The 9,356-nt window shown below is 57.3% G+C and overlaps 3 non-coding genes across 3 annotated transcripts; 1 reads left to right on the top strand and 2 right to left on the bottom strand.

The window, feature by feature from the left end:
- Positions 1 to 2,040: 2,040 nt before the first annotated feature.
- Positions 2,041 to 2,122, bottom strand: TRNAS-CGA. The gene has a single exon. It is a non-coding gene; the product is annotated as a tRNA-Ser (tRNA).
- A 1,492-nt stretch (positions 2,123 to 3,614) lies between these two features.
- TRNAQ-CUG lies at positions 3,615 to 3,686 on the top strand. The gene has a single exon. It is a non-coding gene; the product is annotated as a tRNA-Gln (tRNA).
- A 4,726-nt stretch (positions 3,687 to 8,412) lies between these two features.
- Positions 8,413 to 8,605, bottom strand: LOC120376354. The gene has a single exon (XR_005587238.1). It is a non-coding gene; the product is annotated as a U2 spliceosomal RNA (small nuclear RNA).
- Positions 8,606 to 9,356: the final 751 nt, after the last annotated feature.

Below are 9,356 nucleotides of genomic sequence, written 5' to 3'. Positions count from 1 at the left end.
CCAGTCTCGCCTTTGCCCTTCCTGACTTGCCAAAGAAAATGGGCAGCTCCACTGCCAAAGTCAGCACCCTCAGACTTGTGGGCACCAGGTGAAGCCGTGAGAATCCCAACCCTCAGGTGTCAGTTCCAGAGCCCTGACCCATCCAGCAGGAGGGGAAAAAATGGCTCTTGCAGAGCTGGAGACAGGGAAGTGGAGCACTGTGAGCTCCAGGGCTTTACCACAAGGTCCCACTGAGATTTGAACTCAGATTACAAGATTCAGAGTCCTGAGTGTGGCCCATTACACCATGGGACCAGCTCATGCTGCCTTCTCTGCACATCGGTGACCCTCATGGGGCCGGCTCGTGTAAGGGATGGTTGGCCCCTTACTAAAGCTTAGTGGGGGGGTTGGTTGGCTAGTTCCCAGTCCCAGTAGAAGGGGAAAGGGCCAATGGGAAATCAGGCCCCTGAGACTGACAGTCCCCTGGGCAATGGGGAGAGGCCAAAGCTCCAAGTTAGCCGCACTGACAGGCCAGGCAGTGTAATGAGGGAGTCACCAGGCCAGGGGGTCCTGTCCTCCGTGGGAGCTGGAACTGCCTGGGCCAGAGTGGGGCAGAGCTAAGGAGAAAGCAGGAGCCCGAGAAGAGCCGGGGAGCAGAGCTGTGCAGGTGTAGTGCCAGAAACTGCTCCCTGTAGGACTTTGCTACCTGCAGCAGTTACTGAGACCTGAGGTTGTTCTTATTTGCTGACTTGTCCAAATTGGCTAAAACTTGACAGTGGTGGGGGATGGAAGCATAAAGGCTTCATCCTCCAAACGACCCTGCCTGGTGTCCATCTGTATCTATTACCTCTTAACACCGGATTGTAAAAAATAGAGTGAGGTCATTTAAACATCATTTATTTTGCAGCTTCATTTACTGTGCTAACAATGTAGCATCCTGACACCGATACTTCTGCCCATGTGACCTGTGGGTTGGATTCATTTTAGTGGGACGCGGGGCATGTGGAGGATAATTTAAACTCTTAATTTCCTTAGGGTTTCCCTGCAATATACTTCTCTGCTGGTGCGATTTCTGACCATTGCACGTCTATTGTATTTATTACAATAGCACAAGTAAGTCACACAAGTGACATAGTCTAGGGGCTTGGCTACACTTGCAAGTTAGAGCCCATTAAAGCAGCCCCAGGGGTCCTAACTCCTGAGGTGTCCACACTCGCAAGGCACATGGAGCACCTGGGCTCTGCAGCTGGAGCGCTCCTGGTAATCCACCTCCATGAGAAGCATAAAGCTCGCTGAGCCCTGCTGAAATTCCCGGGCATCAGTGTGGACGACGTGTTGCATCACTGCACTGGCATCACTGTGAGTGCGGATCTCCCTCAGCCTCCCCCGCAATGCTGGTCAGTTGTATTGTCACTGTGATAGTCAGTGCTTCCCTTCAGGGCCGGCCCTAGAGGGGTGCAGGGCCCAGGACAAATCCTCCCTTTTCTGCCCTGTCCCCACTCCACCCCTTCCCCCAAGCTCCCACCCCTGTCCCCTCTATTCCCATCCTGCACCTTCCTGCCTCATTCCTCTCCCTCCCCAACCTCTTCCCGTCCCTGCTCCTCCCCCTCCCCGCCCAGTGCCTCCTGCACCCCACTGAACAGCTGATCACTGGCAGGCGGGAGGCGCTGAAGGGGAAGAGGAGGAGCTTGTCAGCAAGGCCTGTAGTGGGGCGGGGGAGGGAGGAGCTGGCTGCCAGTGGGCGCTGAGCACCTATTTTTGCTCTGTTGGTTCTGCAGCCCCGTAGCTCCCATGGAGTCACTGACTTGGCTCCTTTCACACTCTAGAGAGAGGAGCAGAACCAGGGCTATGGCTGATCTATGGGGCACTAGGTGAGTGGCAGAGGCTTCAGGCACTGAGAGTTTGCCTGACCCCTCAGGGACACAGTGTGAGGGGGTGTCCCAGGGATCTCGATGAAAGGAGCAGAACAGGATTTCCTGGGGGTGGGGAGAGAATTGAGAGTGTCTCAGGGGGTTGTACAGAGGTATTGCCCAGGTGAGAGACTGGCTAAAACACAGGCCTCGCTGTGAGCAGGATTTGAACCTGCGCAGGGGAACCCTATGGGATTTCGACTCCAACACCTTAAACACTCGGCCATCACAGCTGTGAGCACAAAATTGCCCCAATGCCAGAGAAACTGGTAAAGAATCACAATGCCCAGGTGTGAAGTCATCTGAACTACAGAATTCCCACCGCAAACCTGGCCCCCAAAGCACAGGGGGGATTTGGGGTTTGTTCTCTTTGCTTAGCCATGTGCAGTCGCACAGAGAGCGCGTTTAAAAGTCTCCCCTCCCACAGAGCGGGCAGGGGAAAGGATTCTCAACTTGAAGCCTGATGTAGGGTGACCAGACCTCCCGATTTTATCAGGACTGTCCCAATATTTGCTTGTTTGTCCCACGTCCCGACTGATGTTTGGTCGGGACACTGGACAAACAAACAATTTTGCCCTCTGCCCCGGCGCACAGGCAGAGCCCGAAGGGACACGCCCCCCCGCCCCCGCCCCCTCCTTCCCCCATTGGATCCCTCCCCAAATCCTCACCCTGGCCCTGCCCCCAGCCCCACACCCTCACTGCCCCATTGGATCCCTCCCCAAATCCTCGCCCTGGCCCTGCCTCTTCCCCAAGCAGGCGGCATCCTCCTCCCTCCCACGTTTGCACATGGGCCATGGCCATGGCCGGGAGCGCAGCATGGAGGCTGCTCCAGCCCTGGAGCCTGCGGGGCAGTGCAGTGGGGCTGGGGGCAGTGCGGAGCGGGCAGGGCCCATGTGGGTGGGGGTCAGAGACACACGTGGGGCAGACACGCTCCTGCCAGGAGGGCCCGGGCCCGGCTGCCTGGTTCGCCCCTTGCCCGGGAGCTGCAGGAGGGACCTGGAGCGCGGCTCGGCTGCAGAGCTCGGAGCCCAGGCTGGGCCCAGGAGCGAGGGGATGGGGGAGCTGGGGGTGTATCGGGGGTCGGAGCCGAGAGTTGGGTGGAGACGGGGCTGTGCCACTGCCGCCTGGCGGGGGGGGCTTTGGCTTTTTTTTTTTTTGCTCCGCCACCCGCGTCCCGATATTTCATCTTTGACATCTGGTCACCCCAGCCTGATGTGAATGAGGATGTCTGGACCAAGCGGCCAGGCCTTTGCTAGAGAAACCACTGTCAAGTTTGAGCCAATTAGGACAAGTCAGCAAATAAGAACAACCTCAGATCTCAGTAACTGCTGCAGGTAGCAAAGTCCTACAGGGAGCAGTTTCTGGCACTACACCTGTGCAGCTCTGCTCCCCGGCTCTTCTCAGGCTCCTGCTCTCACCTTAGCTCTGCCCCACTCTGGCCCAGGCAGTTCCAGCTCCCACGGAGGATGGGACCCCCTGGCCTGGTGACTCCCTCATTACACTGCCTGGCCTGTCAGTGCGGCTAACTTGGAGCTTTGGCCTCTCCCCATTGCCCAGGGGCCTGTCAGTCTCACAGTCCTGATTTCCCATTGGCCCTTCCCCCTTCTATTGGTGCTGGGAATTAGCCAACCAAAAACCCCACTAAGCTTTAGTAAGGGGCCAACAGTCCCTTACACAAGCCGGCCCCGTGAGGGTCACTGATGTGCAGAGAAAACAGCATGAGCTGGTCCCATGGTGTAACGGGCAGCACTCAGGACTCTGAATCCTGCAATCTGAGTTCAAATCTCAGTGGGACCTTATGTTGGTTTGTGGTAAAGCCCTGGAGCTCACAGGGCTCAACTTTCCTGTGTCCTGTTGTGCAAGAGCAAATCTTTCCCATCCTGTTGGGTGACTCAGGCCTCTGGGTGGGAGGCTGCAGTGGGTTAGGGCTGTAGAACTGACACCTGAGGGTTGGGATTCTCACAGATTCACCTGGTGCCCACAAGTTTGGCACTTGCCTTTGTGCTTTTCCTCTTGCCCACCTGGCGCTTGAAGGAAGGAGGGCCAGGGCCAGGCTTCGTAGGCAGGAGGGAGACAGAGTCTCAGGCAGGAGCCCAGCACCTCTCCTCCTCTGGGCACCTGGAGCAGAGGCGGCTGGTGCTGACAGCTCCAAGGGAAGGTTTAAAATCCACAGAGCAATGGAAGGTGGGCAAGAAGAGGGCAGGACCATGACTTATGCGTGGCCAGCAGACAGCCACAGAGACACCCAGCCAGGCTGCTCCCTGCCATGCCGAACCCCCACTGAAGGCCACCCTCAGGCCAGCCTGCAGGGCGGCTGCTGATGCTCTGTGGTCAACATCAGAAGAGGGTAGGAAAGCAGGGCCAGCCCCCCTGGTGGGGCCTCTGACCGTTCCCACTCAAGGTGCTCACTTTGGAAGTGGAGCCGCCCATTTTCTTTGGCAAGTCAGGAAGGGCAAAGGCGAGACTGGAAGCACCTGGGGCTCATGCCCCAGCCTTTGTGACACCCAACCCCCAACTCCTTCCCGGGGCTCTAGCTGAAGCCAGAGCACTGGCCTGAGCGGCCAAGAAGAGGTTCCAGCCCTGAAGGCAGCAGGACTTGCAGCACAAAGTGAGCACAACCACGAGGGGACTCAAATCCTGAATCATCCAATCCACAGGGAGATGCCTTATCCTTTAGGCCACATGATGAGGGGGTCTAAGCTCTTCTTTGGAAAAGCCGGACACTGTGTTTCTCAGGTCATCTGCTGAGGGGGCCGAGACGCTCTGGGCACAATAAGTCGAATTCCCAGCGAGATGTGAGACTTAATTCTATGGAGCCAGGTGCAGGGCTTTGCCAGGGAGGCTCAGGCATGGGGGACTGGGGTGCAGTGGACGCACCGGCTGTCTAGATACAGAGATTTAATTGCACTGAGGCACAGGAGGGAGGAGGAATCCCGCTGATGGTCAGTGGCTTTGCAGAAAAAAGGGTGTTGAGTCCCCCATCCTAAATGGGCTGGTTGGCTTGACCCTTCTCTCTGCTGCAGAGCATGGTGGGGACTGCAGCTCACCCCTTGTGGGACAGGAGAGCAGAGATGCAAGGTGCTGGGCTCAAATGCACCTGGAGGGCAGCTCCAGTGGGGTGGGGCAGGGCCTGTGGTTTACGTTCTGCGTTGCCTGGTGCTGGGCCATTGCACAATCCCCAGCCACGCCGCACAGCGCGTCCCGAGAGGAGGTGGGGGGCCAAGCAGATGATCCAGCATGAGGGGGAGAGGATGTGTGGTTGGGGGGAGGAAAAGCCTTGGGCTGCACTGGGGGAGCGCAGAGCAGGGGTGACACCCCAGGAACCTGCAGCAAAGGGATGGACAGGTGGGGTGGGTGGATAGAAAAGGCAGTGAGCCTAAAAGGGGAGTGGGGGCTAGTGGTCAGAGCAGGGAGGGGGCTGGGTGCTAGGACCTCTGGATTCTAGCCCTGGCTCTGGGAGCAGAGGGGGGTCTAGAGGTGAGAGCAGGGGGACTGGGAGCATCTTCTTAATTCACAGGGTAGTTCTCTTCCCAGCTCGTGCAAGAAACGCCACCAGCCCCATTTCCTGGATGGGAGAACTGAGGCCCAGAGAGGCTGAGTGATGTGCCCAAGGACACTCGGGAAGTCTGTGGCAGAGCAAAGCATGTTTCTCCCCCTCCCTTCCCAGAGTCTGGCCTGTTACTGGGTGGTGTAGGGTCTCAGGAGGAGCAGTGTGAGGGCGGGGTCTCGGGTGAATGGGTGGTACAGGGGTGGGGTCATAAGGGGAAGGGGCAGTGTGGCATTGGGGACTTGGGGGAAGAGGCGCTGTGAGGGCGGGATCTCGGGGCAAAGGGGAAGCATGTGGGTGGGCTCTCGGGGGAAGGGGCGATGCAGGGGCAGGGATTAGAGGGAACAGGTGGTGCAGGGGTGGGGTCTCAGGGCAGTGTGAGGGCGGAGTCCCAGGGGGAAGGGGCGGTGCAGGGGCAGGGTCTTAGGGAGAAAGGGAAGCTCAAGGGTAGGAACTTGGGGAAAGGGGCCATGTGGGGGTGGGCCCTTAGGGGTGGGGTGTATTGGGGGGCAGTGTGGGAGTGGGGAGTCGGGGAAGGGGCAGAGTGAGGGTGGGGGGCGGGGGAAAAGGGGCAATGCGAGGGGGGTGCCTTGGAGGAAGGGGCGGGGCAGGACTTCAGGGAAAGAGGCGGGATTAGGGGAACAGGCGATGTGAGGGGCACCTCGGGGTTAGGGGCAGCGTGAAGGCAGGACATCGGGGAAGGAGGCAGGGCTTTGGGGCGGGCACAGCGGGGGCCGGGCTTTGGGGAAGGGGCGGGGCAGGGCTTTGGGGAGGGCACAGCGGGGGCTGGGCTTTGGGGAAGGGGCGGGGGCAGGGCTTTGGGGGCGGGCACAGTGGGGGGGGGCTCGGGGAAGGACTCATTCAGTCCAGGGGCGGGTCTGTCTGGGGCTGTCGCTGTCCCTGCAGCGGGTGTTTGGAGCCGGGCTCACCCGGGGGAGGGGGCGGGGCCGGGGGCAGCGGGAGTCGGGGGGTGACACGCGGCCGGTGCCTGGCAGCGAACAAGGGGCGCCGGGAACATCCCCGCGGGGCGGACACGGGGATCCAGTCCCCGCACAGAGCCGGACCCGGCCCCGCCCTGACCAGCCGGGGGGAGGGGGGGGCGAAGCGGCGCAGCACGTTCCTGCGCGGGGCAGCTTCAGACCCTGCACCGGGGGGGCGGGGCCGGGGCCGGGGCTCTCTGGGGGGCGGGGCGGGGATGAGGAGTTGCGTTGGGGGGGAGGTGTCAGGCTGACCCAGGGACCCGCCCTCACCTGGGCTGGAGAGGACGGAGGCGCCCCGGGGCAGGCTGGGAGTTGTAGTTCCTGGCTCGTCTCAGAGCGGAAGTGACGGACAGTTGCTCGGGCAATGCGCCCCCTCCCGGTGCACACTGGGAAGCGTAGTTCTCTCGCTCTCTCTCTTACACGCGACCTTCTAGTGGAGGAGGGGCCGTAGCTCGTCACTTCGCCGCGCCCCTCCCCGCTCGCTGATTGGCGGAGAGAGCGCGGGACAGAGACTCGGCGCGTGGGGGGAGGCCCCGGTTCCCTCGCCCCGAAGCTTCGCTCCCCCCAGCTTGGGCGCGCGCTGCGGCCGTTGGGATTCGAATCCCGCTCGCGGCCAGGGGCGGTCCCGGAGCGGGGGAGGGGGCTGGGCTGCTGCTCTCTGTCCTCTCCTTATGCAGCCCAGGTGGGGAAGGTGACCCAGATGCAGGGAGCCCGGATGTCGCTCCTTGCTCCCCCCTCACAGCCCCCTAGGGGGGCACAGACCAACATTGGGGGGAGCAGTAGCTACATATGCGAGTTGCACTGTAATGATACAGAGATTGCACTGCAGCACTTTATATTTCACAGTGTAAATATTTGTAATAAAACTATATATAGTGAGCACTGTACACTTCGTATTCTGTGTTGTAATTGAAATCAATATATTGAAAATGTAGAAAAACAAAATATAATACCGTAATTTTAAATTAGTATTCTATTTTTAATGGTGTGATTAAAACAGATTAATCATGATTTTTTTAAAGCTAATTGCATGAGTTAACTGCGATTAATTGCCAGCCCTAAATTTGAATTTTTCTGTCCCATGCAAGACAAGCTAGAATATCTGTGTGCAGGGAAAGAGCCTGGGGGGAATTGTGCTGGGAAATTATTTCCTGTTCTGTCATGTCCCCAGTTGCCCTTTTTGCCCTAACAGGCTGCAGCGCAACATCCATGTTTTGCTCCAGCTCATTCCGTCCTCCCAGGGGCAGGGGAAGGGAAATGGCTGCTGTGTAGCCAGTTGAGGGAGGGATTAGCAGGGAGTTGCTGGCGGGTTCCCTTTGCAGGGAGAAAGGGCAGTAAATACATAGGGGGTGGGAACTTGCAGGAAGGTTGGTCTGGGTGGGAGAGGGCAGGAAATCCCCAGGGTGGGGGACAGGGTGTGACAAACCTGCTGGGATTTGTTTACTGTGAGGCTCCAGCATTTCTCAAATGTGGCCACCAGGGGCTTTTATTGTGGCCACAGCCTCCTGGGTTGTAATTGAGGGAGTGCGATGGGGCTCAGGCTTCAGGCTTCTGTTCTGGGATGGTGGGTGGCAGGCTCAGTCAAGATACATGGAACGTAGGCTGGGTGGAGAGAAGTCTGTGTAACTCATCCAGTTATTGATATACATGTGACCTCGAATATTACCAATCTGTGTGTGTGCCCCCCCCCCAACAACCAACCAACCATCTCCCAAACAGACCCTCAGTCCGGAAAGCATTTGTCTCTCATGTTGTTGAAAAGACTCAAAGCAAACAGAAGAATCTCAGCTTTTAAAACAATCCTCTAGCAAGACAAAGAAACTTACGTCTGTAGACTCAGAAAGCACTCCCAAGATATTTTAACAATATGTTGTCATGAAGAAACCAAAGTGCTAAAGAGGCCTGATTTTTTTAACTACTTTAAAAAAATCTTCTCAAATCAGCATCTTTAGAGTGAAACTTTTTCTGCTTTTCTAACCAGACAGTTTTCCCCAGAAGGAGAGGCACTGGTCCTGGAGACACTGCAATACCAGGTCAATGCATAGGGTGGACAGAGCAAGCTCCTATTCCATCCCCTTGTTTCAAAAATCAATTTAATATACAGTCCTCAAATAAAGGACCTATCAGATATTAAACTGATAAGAACTGACACTACGCTTGATCTTAGCTCCAAGGAGCCGAGAAGCGATGCTGAGAGTCTCGGATGCTAGGCAGCCGCTCTTCCCCCACTGCTTTCTACTTCAGCACGAGGAGCTCCCAGACACGCACCAAACACCATTCCCGACACTTTGATAACTAGGTAACTCGAAGCATAGGCGACAGGTTTGTATAATTTTTGGTGGGGCCCAAAATGGTGGTGCCCCCCTGCTCCCGCCCTGTAAGCTGATATAAAATGAAGCTACAACGTGTCAGTGCCACAAGATTACAAGGGTCAATTAAAAGTGGAAAGTCAGAAGCAGCACTTGCCTACTTCAATATACAGTATTATATTTTGTTGCACCTGTTGTGATGAAGTGGGAATGTTCTTAATATTTTCTCTGAATACTGTGTGGGTGCCTCAGTTTCCCCTGCAAGATGCCAACTGAAGGTGTTGGGGACAAAGAGATCAGGTGGCCTCCCTGTCCGGAAGAGACACAGAGGCCAGAGGAGGGAGTGTCAGTTTGGAGCTGGCTGGGGAAATGGGGAGAGACCCAGAACTTGGGTCTGGGCTCCCCACCCCCCAAGATGGACCTGACAGAGGGGTTCTGTTTTCTGTACCAACAATCTCTGTTTAAACTGTGTTCCCGTCATCTAATAAACCTTCTGTTTTACTGTCTGGCTGAGAGTCACATCTGACTGCAGAGTTGGGGGTGCAGGGACCTCTGGTTGCCCCAGGACCAGCCTGGGCAGACTCGCTGTGAAAAGTGCATGGTGTGGAAGGGCATGCTGAATGCTCCGAGG

Source organism: Mauremys reevesii, linkage group 12, assembly GCF_016161935.1.
Source record: "Mauremys reevesii isolate NIE-2019 linkage group 12, ASM1616193v1, whole genome shotgun sequence".
Lineage (NCBI taxonomy): Eukaryota > Metazoa > Chordata > Testudines > Geoemydidae > Mauremys > Mauremys reevesii.
The sequence above is the reverse complement of the archived record's forward strand: the minus strand, read 5'-3'. Positions and strand labels throughout refer to the sequence as shown.